Genomic DNA, 21,792 nt, shown 5'->3' on the forward strand with positions numbered 1-21,792 from the left:
ATTTTGATCTTCCCAAATCGGAAGGGGAATACAGACCTGTCAGGTGGGACGGGGGGGTAGCGATTCTTGCATAGTTGAAGGCTAATTTAAAATAATCTTTGCAGTCCTCCAGTGATCTTTAATGCACTTGTCCAGTTCCTGTGGTCCAGTAATGCTTTATATTGTGGCAGTAAACACTTAATAAATTCTTGACACTGACTTGACAACAGAGAGAGGGAGTGCTCAGCTGCGGACTAGAGAGCTTTTATGGACAGAAAGCTTTGTGATCTCCTCTTCTCCAGGGAACTCACCTTTGGCTAGCCTGGGCATTTGCAAGGTTACAGTTTACCATTTATTGACCTGCTTTTTTTTTTTTTTTTTCACCCCCCCTAGTTTTGACTCAGCATTCCCAGTTCTAAGAAAATGTCATGCCAACATGTGGGACTGCAATCGAGAGAAAAAGTGCCATTATTTCTGACAGGAAACAAGGTGGCTTGGGTATGAAGGAAGGCAGGTTTTTTGATAGGCCATACTGGGGGAGAGGGAAAGAAAGAAGGAGGCAGTCTTACATTTATTTTCACATCCCTTAAACCAAGATCTGCATTAGGGGTGCTTGATACTGAGTTTAGAGAATAACCTCAGATTTTGTACCTTGAGGTCCCTGTATTCCTTCAGTTTCCCATATCCTTGCGTTCCAGAACCCCTTTGTTTATGCTCACCTTTCTTCCAGGCTCAGATTGCCCAGCCTTGCTGTCCTGTGTCCCGTCAACCTAATCTAGCCCTCCCAGTTTAGGAAGTTCCCTGTCCTGTTTAACAACATGAGTAGAGACTCCCTCACTTCTCCCACCTACACCCCTTTTGCCTCCCAACCAGGAGCTTCTCTGCTTTTAGCTGCAGGTCTTTGCATTTGGATGGTCCATTCACCTGTGCCAGTGCTCCCCATCTGCTCCATCCCTCCTCTTGACCGGTTTCCCTGTTGGTTCCTGCAGCCCACCCCCTTGGCTGGCTTTGTAATCTGCTGCATGAGGAAAAGTAGGTGGCTGTTCCTATTGCTGCCTTAATATCTGCAAGCTTAAAATGCCAGTAAAGAGTCAGGAAGATCTTTAGGTGTGGCCTACAGTCTTCATTGCAGAAGAACAAGGTTTTTTTTACTCTTGCTCTGACATAAACAATATTTAATTCAAAGACTGCTCCAACCTGGTTTATATCCCTTGAAATTTCATGCAATTTATGGAAAGAACACTGTGTTCACTTTTTGAATGGCTAATTTTACTAAATTGATTTTTATACATCAGAGATAAATACTGCTAGATTTTCTGGTGTAAATGAATGAAAGAAGTCTGCTTGGGGAGCTGGTCTGGGCCAGAGAGCATGCACAGTTATTTTTATGGAGGGGTATGTCTTGAATGAAACAGTCAAGGTCAGAGCTGCGCAGCTAAACCCAGGAGTTACTGAGTTCCTGTGACTTGTATGAAGCTGCCTTTCTTGACAACCTCAGTAAGAGAACACAGACTCTTGTACACTTTTGCCTTGGTCTGTATAGACAGAGGTCTGTACAGATTGTGGCCTGATTTATATTTGAAATAGGTTACCAAGAACTTGTCTTGGCTGGAAGCAGTTCTCAGAGTGCCATGCCCTGGTCCTCTCTGACCTAGACTGGTTTCTTCCATGACCAGCAGTTACCAAAGCATTAGAGCTTTAAAAGGAGTGAGTAACACAATTTCCACCCCCTCTGTGAGTGCAAAAAAGAATTAAATGAACATATGCCCAAATCTTTTGGGGGAAGGTAGAGGAGGTAAGTAAAGAGGAACTACAAGATAGATATAATGTGTATATAATAAAAATATGTATCTATATATGAGAAGACAGCAGTTTGCATATTAAATGCCTGATTTGAGAAGTGTGCAGAATCTTCTTTACATCAGGGTATCTGTACTTTGGTTACACCAAATCAGTATCCTCAAAGATATGTTACTAGGGTGGAGTTTAGTATGGTTTGTAGTATATAGTATCCTCCTTTTAGAGGGTATTTTATAATGCTTTTCCCTTAAAAACTGAAATTCCTCACAGTCATCACAGGTAGATATGTTAGAACTTGGAGGAGGTGAGGGAAGAGGAGGAAATTTCAACTGCATTATAAGAAACATTATTTTATTTCAATTAATTAGGAATATCTAGCGTGATTGAGAGAGAGGGGGACCTGGGTGTATGACCCTGCTCACAAGGGAGAGTGAAAATGGAAGCAACCATAATTCAATTCAGAAAGCATAGTGAGTGCAAAACTTTTCCCTTTAAAATTTCTACTCTTTCAACATGCAGTAATGTTGACTCCATCTCTACAATTTGTCTGGAGTTTAAATCAGATCAGCGTAATTAGCTAACTTTACTTATTAGCTTGAGCTGACTCTAGTGGTACAATGGTTGAATTGGTTGCCATTATATTTGTTTAACTGCTGTAAAGTAAGTTTCTAACAATAGGTTCCTACTCTTAAATAGCACTGTTGAGCACTGGTGCCCTATCAATCAGTCAGACCTTTCCCTCCTGCTGTCTGCTCTGATAGGCAGTTCTGCTGATGTGGGGACTCTGGAAGAAGAGATCAGGAAGAAGGGATGATGGATAAAGACCATCTCCTGTCTTGGGAGGAAATCAGAAAAATCCTCCCTTTGACTATCAACAAGCTGCTTTGTCAAGGTGTCAGAAGATTAATTATGCTCATGGAGAGGTGAGAGCAACTGTTTTCCCCCCTGGTTTTGGTGTAATGGGGTGGCATTCTTCTGAACTGTGGCAGAGAATTGCAAAGAAAGAGGCTTAAGAGATTTCAGTCCCCTAAAATCACTGTCCTGTTAGCATTTTGTAAAGCTTTTAGGCATACATCCATGATACTGTGAAGTTCTGCTAGTAATTGATTAATCAAAGTATTTGTTTCAAGTGCAGTATGGACTTGATCTCATGAAACATTTGGTGCCAACCGCTGTTGAAGTCTGTCAGCAGCATTGATAGTTAGGGTGTAAAAAGGTCAAGCTTTCAGTGAAGAGATGGAGAAAACCTTTCCAACCATGAACGTGAAGACATGTAACTAACTATTCATTAAGTTTTTGAAGTTTATAAATCAGTAACAGATAAAATCTCCAGTAAATGTTTGTGGAGTATTTTTTATTGGAGCTGAGCAGCTCTGCTTAATATTTTGTTTTAGCCGTTGTCCTTCTGTACATTTTTGAATAAAGTTAAGTGTAAAGTATAATTAAAAAGGAATGATCTTACGTTTTGAAGTAATCTTTTGGGGAAAAAAATGTGATATTTTGAATTCTGAACAGAATAGGTTTAGGTAAAAATAAAAGTTTTTTTTCTTTTTTAAAAAAGTCAGAAACTTGAAGAAAAACACTACTTAAAATATGAAACCATTTTGACTGTCACTTGATATATTCAGCGAATGTCTTCAAAAGCTCTTTAAATCTTGGACAAACTATGTCAGTAAAAAGGACTCCTTCCATTTGGCCTGATCTGTAACTTAGTCCCGTGCTCAGATGAAGGAAAGCATTTTTTGTAATCTGTTGATTTGATATAATTTTGTTTGTGAAAGGGTGAAGTCTCTTGAATTAATAAAAGAGAATTAGAGAGTTAAAGGGCCACATCACTTTTTTAGTCTGGTTTCTTTGGAATAGTTTTTCTGGTTTTAATGTTTGCAGTGCTAAACTGTGAACAGTGTTGTAATTTTTTGTTTGGCTGTTTTTTTTGGTGCTTCTGTGGAGCCTTTCTTCAGATTAATATCACTTTAAGATGTCTTGAACTCTAATATGCTATAGTTGAAATTGTAACAAAACAAAACATTTTAAACATGGATGTGCCTGACCTTGAAATGCTGCTGATAAAAGCTAATGCTGTTAAAGTGCATGCCAAATTAACCCTCATTTCCAAATGCTTTGTGTGTGTGTTTCCTGTAGGATAGGCTTTGATCCTACCAAGCAAAACTTCTTTTACAATCAGTTATTTTTTAATGAAGGAAAATCAATGAACAAGTTTCAATGCCTGATTTCAGTCGTAGTCAAATGAAATGTTTTCTTTTGCATCCTCCTAAAACTGTGCTTTGTCTGCTATATCAAATGCCTGACATGATATGGTGTTTTGGCGTAGAGGTAATACTGATTTTCAGCTTTTTTTCACGTGTGTTAACCTTATCAAGGATTACAAGTTCATGTGAGAAAGGCACAGGAAACTAGAAGACAAATAACTTTCTGAAGCAGTTGGTTTTTTTGAAGCCTTATTGAGGCTTACTGTCAGCAAAGAAGGTTTTTAATCTAAATAAAGAGAAAAAATGTTGCTTTCCTGTTTTCTTAAAGCATCTAGTTTCATGTTATTTTAGCAGTTGTCCATTTTGGAGCACAGTCGGTATTGTTTTATGTTTTCAATTCAGAAGTTATGTTCCAGGAGCATCTGCTTGGGTGATCTATGGAGTTTTCATTTGCATCTTTTGAGAAGTATGGACTTTTTATGGGGTTCAGTGGGATATAATTATATGCCTTTCTGGACCAGTGGCCCTGTGTCACTCTGGTGGTGTAAATTCCCACTGATAACAGACAACAGGCATGAGCAGAAACTGCTTGCATGCAGATACTGTCTTTTGCTTGTTCTTGTCTGCTGAGGACCGTGAGTGTTTTCATTTTACGATGAAAGTGCATCTTTTTATCCTCTGACAAATGAACCACCATCTGCATAAATTCATTTGAGGGGGACGTTATCTTCCTGTGTGAACTTTCGTGGGAAGTGCTTGCAGGCCATAAAGTGAATCATCAGTCTCCCTGGGCTGGAGCTGAAATCTTGGCCTGTCTCCCTGACATCTCCTCTGGGATGTTAGGCTCCTGGTCCTCCCTCCCATGTCCCTTTTCTGTCACTGTGCCTGGGCTGCCTCTGTCACCTGGACCTGTCCCTGTGCCTATCTGCCCAGGCCAGGGCTGTGTCTTGCGGGTTCTTTCTGCGTAATGTCTCTGACCTGGTGGGTTTGATCTTTCATTTGGAGAGGGAAATATCACTGGCCAGGCTTTCACCTCCTATCTTTGCTATGTCAAGACTATGTTTGCTGGGCTGGACAGACATAGCCTTGTGCCTGATCCATGTGAAAATTGGTTTTGGAGCCTGTCGCCTTGACTGTGTTACCTTTCTTTTTGCATTCTTCTGCTAACATTTTCTTGTCTTTATAGCATTGGACTTAAAGCTCTTTATCTTCTCTTTCAAGGCGCTGAAATCCCTGAGGGTTTTTTCTTTCCATTATCTGCCCCTTGTGTCTCCTTGTTACTGAGATATCCAGCCCCAGAACCCATTCAGCCAGCAGGCCTAATGGGGCAGACACAGCCGACCTTGATCTAGGGCCAGGCCAGTGCCTGTGAGCCTGGATGGGTCCCAGCTCACTTGAGAGGTCTCGCTTGTGTGGTGCTTTCCCATCTGCTGACGCATTTTGGCTCCAGGGGTGGGAGGGGAATTGCATGAAGCCAGCCCAGCCAGCTGCTGAGCTGGGGTGGGTGAGCCTTCTCCCAGCAAGAGGCAGCTGGTGGCTCTGCAGGCACCAGCTCTGCTCTGCATGGTCTTTTTTTCACCCTGGCTGAGGCCTGGCCTTGCTGCTTTCAGACAGAGCTGCTTAAATGTCTCTGCTCTGTGGTCTCACTCTCCCGAGTTGGAGTTTTCTGTTATCAGGTGTATTCCAGCACCTGCTGCTCTGGGACAGGTAACTGTATTTCCTTGTGCGCCATGTTGTCTCACGTGGATGCTTTGGGAAGGAGCTCACCTGTAGGTCAGGGTCGTATCTTTCCTAGAACATATACTGCTGGCTCCAAGGTAGTAGAAAGTGTTAAAAAAGTGTATTGTGCTTTACATACTTAGTTTGATACAGGCGTTTGACCATTTCAGAGACTTGAGGCAAGGGGTTGAAGGTTGGAGGGGTTGGGAATGAGTGAGTTCAGAGTGAGAAGACTCTGGATTTTCCAAAGGCTTTGTTTTGGTTTGTGTGCTTGTGAGTTCCTAAAGCAGCATCCTTTTTCCACTCTAAGTACAAGAATTATTGTCACTTAAGCGCAGTAAACCTTGATGCACAGTTCTTTATGCAAGTCCACATTGCTTTCAGCCTGCTTTGAAGGATGCTGGGTTTGTCTTCAGGAAAATCCAGAGGCAAGGTTTCCAGCTGTGCCTAATGGTGGGGATTTGCAGTGGTGTGAGTGGAAGCGAGAGGAGGCCCTTCACCTCCAGAACAGCAGCAGATGCAGTTCATGGGTGAGTGGATTGCTCATGGCAGTGCTGAAGTACTGGTTGGAAGAGGCCTCTGGAGGTCTTGTCCAGCTCCTGCTCTTAACAGGACTGTTACCAGCACTTGTGTTAAAATTTGTGTTAGAGGAGGAAGAAAATGGTGATAGGGTATAACCAAAGATATTGTATTATAACTGAAGGAACCATAGGAAATGCTAATTGAGAGAAGATGAAAGGTTTGTTGTTGCCACTTTGAGAATTTAAGAGAAAATGAATTCTACTGAAGTGACCTTTTTTTCACCTCTTACTGGCTCTTGAAAAGCCTGTGCTCCCTGAGCCATCCACACAAACACACAAATAATGAAAAATCCAAGTGCACATGCTCCAAGGGATAGTTAAACTTCACTAAAAAATATTTTCATCACTGCTATTACGAGGGCAGTAGTTCCTAAGGAAAATTGATTTTTTTTTTTCCATTCTAATAACTTCAAAATGCTCTTAATCTATCCAGAAGGAAAATGTGGTAACTACTAAATAACTAAACTAGAAGTTTTTTGAAGCCAGGAATATCTTTGTTGCTCTCCTTTTGCATACATTTTCCTGTGACTAAGGATTTTGTTGTAACTTAAAAACAATATTTAGAAAGAGATAAAATATCTGATTTTGCTAAGCCCTGTGCTTTTCTGTAGAAATACAGGGTAATTGAAGATGCTGCTTTTTCATTTTAAATTTGGGTGTACAACAGATACAATGCAAGCTTCAAAAGAGGCTGTTCTGGAAAGCAAGTGAACTTGAAAAACATGGGCAACTTAACAGGTATTTTTTTTAGCCTTCCTTTTAGCACAAAGTGCTTGTTACACTTGCGGACCCAGTTGCTTCACTGTTATTTCAAAGCGTACTTATTTTCTCCGTTTTTTTTTTCTTTCTATGTTCTTGGAGGAGTAATGTGCAACATTTTCTTGATACTTGACAGTAGATCAGTCACATCCCTGCCTTCCTAAATGAGAATATTTCCATGTAATACATTTTTTGAAAAAGGAGAACCGGTATTTTTCTGTTTTGGCAGATTAATGGCTGTGAATGGCACCTTAAAATAAAATAAACGTTTCAGTGCTGTCCCTGGTTTGTCTTTTGTATTTATGGGGGAGGAATCCCTGATCACCGAGTTGTTTTCTGTGCAAATACTGGGAGAATGCTGGGACCAACAAGGTTGAGCTGACCTTACGTGCTGGCCTGTTCCCTGCCGCTGACTGTCCTGTTTCAAAGGTTAAACTAACTGTGGATGAAATGTAGTCAGTAGTGGGCTGGATCCTTTCCAGATCACACTGGAGGAGTGCAATAACCAGCATTGTTAGCTTTGGGAGAGCAAGAGACAGAGGTCATTACCTGTGTGCGTCTGAGCATGAGGAACCAACTGCCTTTCCTGCTACCTCCCACGTATGTTTATTTAAATCTTATCTGGAATTGTTTTCCTGCTGCCCCCCTTGCTTTTTTTTTTTTTTTTTTAAATGGCTGTTTATTTTTCATACATCATAATTTTCATCTTTCTGTTGATTTCTCAGAGTTTCCGTGAGATCTCAAACCCTGTCATTAGATGGGATCTGGATCAATACATGGGGAAGTAGAAAAGGCTGGAAGAAAGAATTGCTGTGGTTTTAGATGACAGCCAAAAATAGGCCAGGGTAAACCAGACAGTACTCTGAAGGCAGAGACATACTGCACCAGCAGAGGAAAGATGATCTTGGTAAACTTTCCTTCCTTTGCTAGTGGGTAGCTAGGAAAAGAGCTGGTACAGTAGGAAGCTGGTGAGGGACAGAGAGCAAGCGTAGGAGGAGGAGGTGAAACAGAAGCAGCAAAGCGAAGATAACATCTCTGAGAATTGATTTCCTGTTTCTTTCTTTACTCAGCCACTCATTTTCCCCAACTCCATCTCTCATTTGTGCTGTACTTTCAGTCCTCTTCATTCAGATCTGCAGCAGGAGTCTGTTCCCAGCATCAGATAAAAAGGCCTTCTGGAAGGCACCAGAACCGTGTAGCATATGGTGGGGAAGTACTGCTTATTGTCACGTTAGGGATTTCAAGGGTGACAGGCGGTGAAGCCAGTATTTTTTCTGCCTATTTAGCTTTTACGCAACCCGTCCTCTGAAAGTGCCTATACAATAACAATAGACTTAAGTGAGGAACAAAAAATGTCTTCCTTTTGATTTCCATGGAAAGGCTCCTACTTCATCAAAGCATGTTGTTTTCTTTATAGATCAGTGTATGGGTACGGCCTTGAAAACCAATACATTTAGTGGCAATGGAGACTTCCCTGGAAAGAAGAGGGGGGCGGATGGGGGACTTCCATTTCAGAGCAAGTCAGATTTATTAGACCTGTAGAGAGGATTAGATTATTTAAAAATATGTCTTTGTCTACACTACTGATTGTTATGTTATAATTAACAGCTGAGAATGTGAATGCCTTCTCCAGGATCTCTCTGTATGTGTTTTTTGGTTTATGCATTTTGTGGTAGTTTCTAAAGAAGCCCTGACAAGAACAGAGGTCTGTATCGGTTTATAGGAAGGTCAGCTTTGTCCTGAGGAGCTCAGCGTAAGTTGGTTATGATGTAGGGAGAAGAAAATGCTGTAATTGTCCTTAGCCCACCTTTACGAGATTCTCTCAGGATCTTAATCACAAGCAGAGTGAGCTCCTTATAAGTGGTTCCATCTGTTGCCCCTCTCATGTACTTCAAGAGCAGAACGATCTTTTCCTTATTCCTGAGTCTTCATGAGATCTCCTCTCTAGTTCAATGTGTGTGAGACAAGGTTTTTATCTTCCTATTTACTTCTTTTATGAAATTCTTATTTTTGAAAGGCCTTTTCTTCCCTTGACCAATTCTTTTTCTCTCTATGCCAGAGCACTGGAGATGTGGAAAAACTGAGTAAAAGCACTAGCAACTGCCTTATCCTTGTGAAACCTGAGTGGTATTCTTTCCCAGTCCTGTATCTTTCACTTGGCACTTTGCCTATGCCAGATTTCTTTTTAGTTGTTTAAAGAGCAGCTTGGTTTCTTCACCAACCTTAAGGTAAAATGACTCAATATCCACTTAGATAAATGGTCCTGGACTTTCAGCATGCCAAGCAGTGTCTGGATTATGCATAATTTCTGTATGAATGGTTTCTACTCTACTGGGATGACTATTCTAATGTCCGGTATTTGCGGCACAATTTTGCTCAAGTATAGCACTTCGGGGAGCTTTGCAGGCATTGTGGAAGTCTTTATTTAGAAGGCCTTTCAACAAAAGCAGTTTTAATGTGAGAGAGGATGTAGACCCAGGCTGTAATCGTAGAGGATGTAGATCAGCATGAGTAGTGAAGATGCCGTGATCTGTTTGTGATTTGCCTATCAGGTCTATAAGCCCATCAATTTTCTGGTGTATGTGGGGGTCTTCATTCCAGGGACTTTTTGCCAGCTCTGCTGAGTGACCTTAGGAACAAGAAAGCAGTTTCTGCCATCTTCCAGGTGTTCAGTCAGCTGCCCTGCACTGAGTCCATGGTAATCCCAGTTGAGGGAAGACTTGTGAGTCAGGTGCTTGCCCCTATGTTAAAATAACTAGAATTCCTCAAAGAGATAAGGCTTTTAACATTAGCATTTTTAGGAAGGTCTGGCTATACTGTGTCTTTCTGCACAAGCAACAGCAGTTAAGCAGCAAGTCCTGACAGAGTTTCTGTTTTGCAGGAGTATCTTAGTGATGAGGGAACCCAGGGCAACACAGCTTGAAACAGCCTTGCTTGGAAAAACTCTTTGTAGCTGAAATATGGGGTCTGCTTGGATTAAATATTTTCTTAGATTTAAAAAAATTTTAAAAATATTTTTTAAAGATTTTTTTTAATATTCTGAACTGATTGGCTTGCCCTTTTCTTTAGAGTGCTCTGACATTTTTATTAGAAATATACTGTGAAAAATTACTAATGGTAGTCTACTGTCCATGACTACCAAGCAAAGATCATGTTGTTTTCTCTCTGCAGTCTAAAGGCCAACTGCATTTAAGTGGATCATTTTGTGTGATTACTAGCTGCATCTGTCTTCGTATTCAGAGTGGCTGATGGCTATAAATACAAACACTTAAGTGTTTCTCTGAATGTTGATAGGCTGAATCTGAACTTCAATTATTTTTCCTTCTCCTTAGTATAAGGGTTCAAGATGAGCCTGATGTACAACAGCATCTCGTGCTTCCCCTCCATGTAGATTTATATAGCTCGTATGTGTGCACATTATGGCCACAAGTAATTTTCCTTTTTAAGATCTGCTTCCTTCTTGACTATGTTCCTTACAGCTTTCACTGCATGTTTCTTCTGTGAATTTATGAAGGCATGATTATACCTGAGTGGTACTTTGGATAATTTATCTTTAAAAAGAACAATAAGAGAAGAGGGGCTTCTACTCTGTCTTCTGTCCATCCACCTTCTTTTTCTCCCAGGTCATGTATGCAGCAAAAATAGTAGGAGCAGTGTGGATACCATGGTGATACTCCAGAGCAGAACAGTTTGGAACCAGGGGAAAATGATACATGCGCAATATCTACTTTATATGGTTGGACTGCTTTTATTCTTAGGTTTGTCCTGATGTCAGTATGTTGATACAGATGTCCTCGGAGGATGTCCATACAGCATAACTAGATGTCTGCGTTATGTCTTTACCCTTTCAGATGTGTTTAATGGCTTCGTATTTTGGCAGTCACCAGGTAGCAGAAGATGTTTGCAGAACTTTTTATGGCAAGCCTTTCATTGAGCCTTGATAGCAGGATTTCCATGTCAGTGCATGCCATATATTTTTATCTGGACGGAGACACAGGTTGTCCTTTTATTTTGTCTCTCTCATAGTCTGCTGAGCTCTTTCCTGGGTATGTTTTCTCTTTCTTGAAAAGAATCAGTTAGCTGTGGATGCACATGCTTGTGAAATCCCATTCCTGATGAAGCGAACAGGTTTAGTTGCTATATATGTGCAAAAAATGGGTAAGAAATGTTGTTGTGTTAAAAGAAGGCCTGTTTCCTCATCGTGTTTCAGGCTTCTGTACTTCACACTAGCAATGGGAGATGCAGAGATCACAGCTTGGCAGCTGAAATGTTCTCTGTGTGCCACAGCATTCCTCAGAAATTTCTTCTAGCTCATGGATATTTCACATCAGGGCAGTTTACTGTCTTGTGATAAAAGAGAAAGACCTGTTTTGGCTTTGAGTATATAGAATTCTTTATTGTATAAGACAAAATTGTGGCAGATTTTCCAGTTTTAGCCTAGAAGGTTTTGACTTCTATCTCTCTAGTGTCTACATGTTTTTACTGACTTACGTGTCTCAATTTTGCCATTTGATCCTCATGATTAAAGTACATCCAGACTTCTTTCAGGATAAAAATCCTTTGTTAAGCTTCTGGTAAGGAATATAATATGGCTCCTTCCTTTCTTGTGTTGAGAGTGAGTTAAGACATTCATGGGAGGAGATGGGGACTGGGGAGAGAAGGCAACCTTCTTGTGTAATTACATGAGAATATTTGCAGTGTGTGCATTCTCTGCAGGAGACTTTTAAATATAGAGAAAACTAATGAATCTTCTGTTTGTCAAGCCTAGCAATACGTGTTAAGTCTTCTAACTGAAATCTGTACAACAGATGTAAAAAATCATTATTAGGCCTTTAAAATGTCACAAATGTTGGAAGGCAAAGAGGGATAGTTTGCCTCTTTAGATTACGTTCGGGGATGCGTTATTTCAGGAGCTTGTCCAAGATGCTGCACTGTCACAGCTTCATTACTTCAAATGTCACTTCAAGTAGGAGCAGTTTTTATAACTACACAGTAAACTCAAGATGGCTTAATGGAAATGATTTCTTCATGTGTCAAAATGACCCCTTTGTTTCTCATTTTACTCTTTTGTTGCCTGCAGCTAATCTGCTTTTTGGGTTATCAGATCCAGGCATCTTACAATGCTGACTCTAGCAGCGGCATTCAGCTGGAATGCTGCCTTTTGTTTACTGGTTTCACCAGGCCTCCAGTGCTTTCTTTGGTCATCTGGTGGCTCCACTAATGTGATTTGCACTCCCAGGCTCTGCAGGTAGTCATGGGCTTTTATAAGGGAATTAGAGGAAGCCTGCCACCCTGGTTGCTAATGAATCCACAGGGTATTTCTAGTTTGTGTTTTGTTTTTTCAGCTTTTTTTCCTTTTTGAAAGCAGACTGCGATCTGTTTGCAGTTTTATGGAATATTTCTCCACTCTGCTCAGACTTCAGTTCCTAAAGTTACTTTACCTGGCTGTGATGATGTTGATATTGCTTTAAATAGAAGTGCCAAATCCTATTGATCAGAATGTGCATTTGGAGTTTACTGAGGATTTGTAAATAAATACAGAAATGCCTACACAACTACTCAAAGCTTCTTTATTACAATAATATACAAAAATTGTGCCTATACTCCTGGATTTAGTCAGGAGAAACAACCTTCCATCTTTGTGAAAAACTCAGTCTGTTAAAATAGCAAATATTGGCATATATGTAGCAAAGTTGAGTGTTTTACTAATGAAGCTGCAGCTGGAATTGTAGAGAAAAACAACACCAGAAGTTGATGCAAGTTTAGAAGCACCCTCAGTGCAGTCTTATAATTTTGACCCAGTGAAGGGCATAGTCAAGTAATTATTCTATGACAGTTTTTGCAGAAACACATAGATCTGTAGTTAGTTACACTGGAGATTTTTTTTTAATATGAAAAGAGTATACTCAATATATGCTCAAGACATCTTGCACTCTTTTTCTAAAGTAGAGAGTTTCAGCCTCTGAGGAGTTCAGTAGAATGTCAGATGCTGAGTAAGATGCCATTCCTTCATCTATCCACAACCTCTTACTTAAGTATCCTTGTGGATTTGAGTGGGGATTAATAGAGTGATTAGGGTTTTTTTCAGATTAGCCCTGCAGTTTTGTTAGGGCCAGTATTTGGCTTGCACAAAAACAAGCACAATGTCAATGTTTTTAAAGCTTCCCCCTAGTCTAATTAAGACTCGACCTATAGCAGCAGGAGCTGCATATTTTTATCTTCTCATAAAATATTTTTCATTTGTTTTTGTTGTTTTAGAATTGAAGGTACCAAATATGTGGTAGAAGCAAAATCTGAAAAGGACTTTGGAAATAAAGGGGCCCTTTCCATGCAAAAATAGATAATATTGAATCTATTCTTATTGTTATTTACCTTGAGAGCAAGTCTATTTGTTTATCCATGTCTGAAGAATTTAGACTGATAAGAGTTGTGTCACTGATATGTGGTTTATACGGTTGGGTTTTAAGAGCAGAAGAAAGCTTTAAAAAACCTGAGGTACATAGGCATGTTTTCAGTGACCTCGCTTTGTGACATTCTGCGATGTTGATGCGTAGGATTTTTTTGTGATGTTTGGAGGAGGTGTAGGTTTCCTTTATATATGTATGTGTTTATATTTTCAACACACTAACTGAATATCGGAGCATTAATTTCTGTTCAAAGAATGTCACTAAAGTTGTTGCGTTGGTGTTCCTGCTTCAAGAAAAAACATGTAGAAATTCAGATGCAGGGTTTTCAATAGTGGACATATAAAGCAAGAGTATATTGATTGAATTTTATTAGGCTGACAGCAGCACTGAAGGTCCTTGTGACCCAGAAGTTTGTGACCCATGAAATCTCCATTTTCCTTCTATTGGTAATGTATCTTGAAGTATGGAGGACTGAAAAATGCATCCTGTGTGACCTAACACATTGATTATTTTCAAATGGAAAATTATTTTAGGCTGACTGCTAAAGATGTGTTTGATACTAGTAAATATAAGGGATAGGGTTAAATTATTTTCTTAACTGTTCCCTCAGCACAAAGTCACTAAGGTGACAGCTGGTAGTTACAGGTATGAATAAAAGATCTGCTGTATTTTTCTTTAATACTCTGATTTCAGATGCTTGGCCTTTTTGCTTATTCAGCTCCATCAGCTTGGATGTCAGTGAGCAGAAATCAAAATTTTGCTTTATGACGGAGATAAATGATGGTGAGGAATTAGGCAGAGTGTTTTCTATAAGTGGTAAATATCCAGAGTTCCTGAGAAGAAGCCTGTAACACACATGCACATCAGCAGGCAGATTTTACAGCTCTGTCCAGGGCACAGAAGGAAGATAAATCATGGCCATCCCCCTCTCATTTTTGAAATGGTTCAACCCTGGGGTTTAGCTGAAGGACTTAAGGAGTTTTTGAAGTGCAAATAGACTGGTGAAGGGTAAACCTTTTCAGAGTTTCATTTAGATGGATTTTTTTTTTTCTATGTGGATTTCTGGCACCAGCTGAGATCTGGAAGGCCACAGCATTTTTTTGTTTTTGATCAATCAAGCAAGCAGAACTTGCCATGGGGGTGTACATTCTCTGCATACATATTGATCCTATTGTGTTTAAAAGTAGTTAATTTAATCGGGGCTTTTTGAAACCTTCCCCAGTAAGACTTGCATTAATGGAGCTGTCATTTCAAGGTCATGTTTCAGTGTCAATAACTTAATGGTAATGACAGAAGTTACCTGTATATTTAATATCAATATTTCAGTTATTGAATGCTAAAATTGCATTGAATGAGAACTAATTTTACATATGTGCATGTAAAAATGTTTGGGTTTTTTTATTGAAAAATGTTGCTTTCACTAAATGGGAGATTTTCAAAGCAGCCTGGTGTTACTAAACACACTAACACCAACAGTTGTGTTACTATTCACTGCTGTTTGGATCAGTACCCTTGGCCTGCCCCCTTGTATTGGGAGTTTGACTCCAAGAACCTAATTTACACCTTGTCTCTTCTAGCAAAATGGTTGTAATGTCAGAGTTTTTATTCAGGGCTCTTTCTAGTAGTTTTGACCTTTTACCTCACACTTTGTCTTGTTTAAAGGCAGCAGCATGCAGAAGATGGATTGCATATTAACTATAAACACTTCTCTCTACTGTGATAAATATTTGGAGATACAACATGTAAGGACTGTCTATATGATAAGATACCTGTTTGAGTGCAGGGTATAGATTTTATAAGGCAAGGTACAGTTTATTACTTTTTGGTCCATATCTGATGCCAAGATCTTCAAGTATTTCAGATAAAATCATTATATATTTTCAAGATTTTTTTTGTGAGGATGTTAACTGCAGACTTTATTTGCTTCTTTGATTTGATTGGGTTAGAAGGAGCTTCAGGAAGTTATTCTGGACATTGTAACAATCAAGGTAAAATAGAGTTGGTGGTGAAAAACGGATTCAGATACCGTGGCAAAATGTGCCTGTGAATCTCCCAAACTCTGTTTTCTTATTGCTTTTCTGCTTGGTAGTTGTAGCATGCCTTGATCCCTGCCACTTGCCGAGAACTGGGGTTCCAGAGCGATGTGAACTGAGCAGACTGGGAGGTGGAAAGTAGAGTCTTGCATACAACTCTTTTAGTCGTGTACCAGTAATTATCTTCCATAGAGCTTCCTACATGTCGGTGTTCTCCCCAACTGACTTTATCAAAGATTTCGGTGCCAGATCACTCAGTGGCTTAGAATGGTAGATGAAGTCTAAAGATGGTGTGGGGTCCAGAGTTGGGATCCTCTTCAGGAAGGACCAAACTTGACTAGTTGTTAGTTTAATTGCCGTATATTGGATGTCCAGAATGGTACTGCATGGCATACTATGGGAAAATCACCTATAAAAAACCCAGTGTATTTATACCTTCTGTATTTAGAGTCTGGTGTTTTGATGTTGGCTATGCTATAAGAGTGCAATATAAAGATTCCAGATCAGGATAGGTACCTACAATTGGAACTCATCACAAATTAACAAATATGGCTAAATACAATTAATAAATAAGGGTAAAGAAGTACATACTATGAATTTTCCCCGACTTTACACTGAAGACATTTGTTTAATAGGCCCCCTATCTGGTCTTTGTTTTACAGCTCTGGCTTTTACGGGCATTAAATGCACATACTGTCAATCTCTTGTACGGTGATGATGCCTATTTGATGTAGTGTTTGAAAACTGAACATGAGATGCTGCTTAGAGCTTTGCAGAGAGAGAAGGGAATTCTTTGCATGTCACTGCAGAGAAGGGATTCCCAGCATTTGTGGCATCACTTTTGCGAGTATGTCACTGGGAGATGCTAATATGACCTTTCCTTTGTTAGGTAAGAGATTTCTAGGACCTCCCAGACCTCCTGTCTCTTTCAGCAAGTCCCATACCACTGACTGGATAGAGAATTTTGGGCATACTTCAAGTCAGCAGTTTTTGCTTCAGTCTTATTAGGCATAGAGTGCATATCTTCCTTTAGAAAGAGACATTGTTCTGTAGATGGTTATGTGGATGTTGGCTGGAAAAGCTATTATTCTAATTTAAAATATTTTCTAAATGGTGTGTGCTCAAATATCAAAACACTGAGGGGCTGTTACTTGCAAATTACAGATTTACCAAGCAGCGGATACATTAAAGTAATCTTACTCTGGTTACAGTATGCATTTGTCAAGGGCACAGGCTTGCTTGATGATTCTGAATTCCTGTAGAATTTAACTGAGCAACAGCTGGTCTGTAGGATGTGTAGATTTTAACAAGGTAATGTTTGTGTTTTGGCGAAGGACTTGTGTGACAGGCTGCTGAAACAGTTCCAAAGTGCTTTCCTCCTTTATTCAAGTCTGTAGGGATCCCAAGACAGTTTTTGTGTGAAATTTCTCTGCTCTCTCTGTGCCTCTTGATTTTATCATGGTAAATTCTACAAAATTCTTCCATGTGGTATTAGGAAAAAAAAAGAAAATAAAAAGGCCACCAACACCACTAACTACAGCTACAACAGAAAGAATACTCTTTTTGGCTTTTAATTGTGTCAGATCCCTTTTCACTGCAATTGTTTTTCTTTTTCTTTTTCTTTTTTTCTTTTTTTTTTTTTTTTTTTTTTTTTCTTCACTTGAGAGAGGTTTATGGTGCTGTGTCCGTCAGGATAACCCTGTCTTTGGGTTGAAGTTGTATTTCTCCCTGAGTTCCTAGAGGTGATGTTATCTTTTGTTCACTCAGCAGTATGGTCATTCCTGAGAGCATCTGTCACTTTAGGCATTGTAAGATGGATGAGTCTCAAGTGAACTGCTGGTTGAAGCAAATGGTGAAAATAAGAAAAGACAAGGGGGTTGGGGGTCTTCAGAGGGGACAGACAACAAGGAAGCACTGTTAGAAATCAAAAGTAAGCCAGGCGGTTGTGGAAGAAAGAGCCAAGATGGATCATGTTAGCAGATCCCACAGGTCTTAGAAACGAAGATCAGTGGCTGGTGAATTCTGAAGAGATCTTCTGTGTCTCAACAAAAATGCTGCTGATTTGTTTCCTGCTTCATTTGCAAATAAGGGAGGATCAGAAGAAGATGATCGTAATATCAGATGATGACTTTTCTTTTGGTCACACTGTGTTGTAACAAATTAACACTACCAATAATCAGAGAAAGGGTTAGTGCTATTTTGTGTGTCTTAAATACTGTGTAAGAATCTGTCAGTACTGAATGGGCACATACCAGTATAAAACCAAACCAGCATATCAACAGATTAGCTTTTGGAAAAAACTATACTTAAAATTCATAGCTGTTTGTCTTTCAGAAGGTATGTAATGTTTTTAAAAGGGGGAAGTTTCACTACAGTATCTCTGATTTAGCTGGACTAGTTGAGTTAGACATTTTAACAGAAAGAAAGTGGTGTAAAAAACCCACATGTAAACCCCAAGAAAACTCCCCCCAAGCCACTGACAAGCAAATTCATACCCCCAAGCTGAGCAAAGGTCTGTGTTTGCAAAAGCAGCCGGCTACGGACAAAAGGCACTTACAGCCCAGTGTGTGTCAAGGTTTGGGAAGGGTCCATGAAGATCTTGGCTTGAAAAATTATTTTGTCACACTATTGGCATTGGTCCATAAGGGGAAGCACTGGTTGAAAGGCGAAGAAATTAAGATGATTAGAAGCTTTAAAGCTTCACAAATGGTAGAGTATCTCTCTTCTCAATGGATGTAAATAATAGATGAAAGACCGAGAGTGACAACAAAGGATCAGGGCGTTTAAGAGAATGTGTGCAGCCTGAATAGAGGTCTGTGGCCTAGGGCCAAAGGTCTTAGCTTTGAGTGTAATTAGAAGAAAATACAAAAATGTCATTACTAGCAGGTGAAATGTTCAGCACGTGTCCAAAAAATAGCAATTTCAGAGCCAGGAGCTGTTGGAATTGGATTACTGACATTCTGCAATCATTGAAGTCTCTGCAGAGCCCTACAGTTTGGTCGGGAGCTGCCTGCATTAACCTTGTTGGCCTTCTGCGATGGATTCACTGTTAGCATGGTGGGGATGCACACTGCAGGGCAGCATCGGTGGTCCCTGGCAATAGAGTTGTTTAATGTCTTTCCTCAGAACACAACAATCCTACCCAAAACCTTTCCCAAGTGAGAGGTGAGGGTTATAGCTGTTTTCTTACATAGGCTGATTTTTTTTTAATGGGAGGAGGGGGAGGAGGAGGAGGCTTAAAGCTATATTGCTTTTAATTTTAAAATCTGGATTTTGAGTTCTAGGTTACAGCTGAAAGAGTCACGTCTGTTCTGGTTTTGACAGCAGGCCTAAGGCTGTGGTCCCAGCTTTAAGCCTAAAATCCCATTTGCGAGCAACAGGGAAAATTCCTTTAAATCTTTTGGCAAAATACTGACCATTTCTATTGAGAAACCAAACCACCTTGTGTGCTTAAGAAAGTCTTGTCAAAGTCCAGTCAATGATAACTTAATTTAAAGCTCTTCCTGATGTTAATTACTGTTCTGTACAGCCCTAGGTATTTTAGGAGTTACTCTTCTGCCTGTTGCTTGCTACACAATTGTTGCCATTCTCTGGGGTATTTCAGGTGTATTCTCTTTTATAAACTGCAGTTTCTATAATTCAGACATGTTTTCACTTAAATACCTTTATGGAATATCAGATAGGAGAGCAACCAGCTAATTCTGATTTTACTTTGAACATTGATCTCCAGTTTATCATAGATAAGTGCTCACCCATTTAGTTTTGTTTTAGACCAATAGTAAAATAATTACTTCTTCATTATAATCTATTGTGTATGTTTCTGTGGCAGTTAATTTTCTCATATTGATGTGTGCTAAGTTCCTTAAATTTCCTACAGCAACTTCAGTGCCAAAAATGTGCAGATTCCGTGACAAACTTGTACTTTATCTCCGGTAAAATTCAGAGAAGCAGCTTCAACCAAGTATTCCTAGAAACAAAAAGATGCTTTTTTAAGAGGTCAGCCCTCCTTCCCCTGCCCCACTTCAGTTTTCCCCCTAGACCAGGCTTAGATAGGCAGATTTTGTTCGCTTGTTATAAACTATATGCTGGCATGAGTCATTCTAATTTTTTTCTCCCTTATTTTTCAGGTGTTCAGGAGTTTTAAACAACTTCGCAGCAAGGCTTCACAAACTCTTAGCTGCATCCTTTAATCATGACTGCATTTCAAATAGGTTAAAAGGAATCTGAGAAGGTACCCTACTTGCCTTTCCTAATAGACAATACATTGTATGTTTGTGTTCAGCATCTGTGCTTTCATTTTCATTGACTACATTTTAGGAACAGTGTGGACTGTAAATAACAATTTTATTTTTACTTTGCTCGTGTACAAAATGTAAGTTCTTAAAAAATCTTGAAATCTGGTTCAGACAATTAAACAGCCTTCACCGGAGGGCTGATTTGTGCTTCCATTTTTTCTAATATATCCACAATGTGGTCAGCTTCATTATTTAATGACAGTTCTTTTGAAGCTGTAGCAATCTTCTCTGTTTTACTTGGAAGCTCTGCAAATACTTAAGCAACTAGCTAAATATATGTTTTATGCACTTGGAGGGTGGATGTTTGTTTGTTTGTTTGTCCTCTCAAAGGGTTTAAAACAAATGGGAAGAAGAATGCAGATCTTTGTAATGATGGGATAGATTTGTGCTTCCAACTGAGATTCTCACACGTCTTTTTTTTTTTTTTCTGACTTCTTAAAGGGGAGGAGGCTTGTCTCAGTACACAATATTGGGCTCGCATAGTATCTTGTTGCATTTAAATAGCCAGCGTACCCAGAAGGATGGAGATCCATTCCTGCTTTATGACCTGTTGTATCCCTGGGGCAAGGGCAGCGCTGAGCAGAGCAAGGGGGTCATGGCCACAGCCCAGGTTCTGAGTGTGCTTGAAGGTCCCCAAAACCTGCATGCAGGAACATTTTGCTTGGCAACAAGCTAAACATCTGGAACATGGTAGAAGTCTGGAAAACGGGGGGAACCTCTAGGATTTTGCTGCCAGGTGCTAGGAGGAAGCAACATTAGCCTTTTTGATGGGGGGGAGGCAGATTCTGTGGCCCTGAAGTTAGGCTAAACAATTGCAGAGGTCAAAGGACAGCTGAGTGCGGTCAATGAGACACCCTGGGGTGTATTTTGTTACTTAGTAAAAGGAGCAGCATCCTAAAACCCTAAAGGATTCTCTTGAAAATCTGTGTTGTGAAAAGGTTTTATGAGTCTGATGGCAAAAAGTGCTGATTTAGCTAAGGAATGCTTGCTTTTGTCTAAATGAAAGGCTAATCCTTACGAAATGTTGGCAGCTATTATAGTGCAGTCAATGCAGGTCTGAAAGGACAGTTAGAGTAGAAGTGTACTTTGGGATCCCAAATGTTTATCATTTTAATGGTTCTGTAACTGAAAAGATTTCTGAACTTTCACCTTTGATCCTAAAATTTATACCATGAGAAAAACATTTGAAAAAGTGAAAAAAAAAACCAAAACAATATTCACTTATAAATTAAAAGACTGTTCCTTAGGGAGTTGTGCTTGGCCAGTTATTCTACATCCCCCTGACAGATTCACTTTAGACTCACAGGATACTCCCTAGTTCAAACTAGAATTTCTTTTAATTTGCTAACACTTATTAATTGGCTGAAAAAAAGGTGGATTTTTCTGGTCTTGAGCAATATTTGCTGTTCTGGTTTCACTGCTCACAAAAAAAGTTAAAGAATATTTTTTGAGTAATTAATTCCAATAATTTGTTTAGCATTATCTTTCTTCAAAGCGACAGCTTCTTAACACTTAACATTTGTCATAGAAACAGATAAGAAATCAATGTCAGAGCCAAGACCTTGTAAATAACCCGAAAGGAAATGTAATAATGGCTGTCTTCACCAGAGAGGTGGTGGGGGAAGGACCGGGCATGTGGCAGAAAAGGTTCAGTGCTTTTTGTTTTCCTTTGGAAGGGGGGGTTACTTCAAGACACAACCCGGGGCCTCCGACTCTTTGGCCCTACTGTCTTACGCAAACACTCATTGTTGCATTAGGAACAAAAGATACTCGGGAGCCAGCAGTGATGGTATTTTTATAGTGACTAACGTGGTGTTTCATCGTGATCTTTGAAAGAAAACTGTAAGAAGAGTGAAAAAAGAATAAATTGCATAATTTTCAAGGGGGAAAAAAATGAACAAAGAAGTTGACAAGTAATTTTTTTTTTTCCTTAAAGAAATGTGCTTGCAAAATATAGCTCTCCAAAGAGTTTAATTTTTAAACTCTTAAGAAGTACTCTATACAGATGC

General features: G+C 39.6%; 1 protein-coding gene across 1 annotated transcript in view; it reads left to right on the forward strand.

Annotated features, from left to right (window-relative positions):
• Window positions 1–21,792, forward strand: part of GREB1L (GREB1 like retinoic acid receptor coactivator) — a 138,286-nt gene that overhangs the window by 37,616 nt on the left and 78,878 nt on the right. The window contains exon 2 of the mRNA XM_026841752.1: window positions 19,616–19,719. The gene's annotated coding sequence lies outside the window, so the exon portion shown is untranslated. The remainder of the gene's footprint in view (window positions 1–19,615; window positions 19,720–21,792) is intronic.

The sequence above is a fragment of the Athene cunicularia genome (genome assembly GCF_003259725.1).
Source record: "Athene cunicularia isolate RWA chromosome 2 unlocalized genomic scaffold, athCun1 chr2_part1, whole genome shotgun sequence".
In the NCBI taxonomy this organism is placed as follows: Eukaryota; Metazoa; Chordata; class Aves; order Strigiformes; family Strigidae; genus Athene; species Athene cunicularia.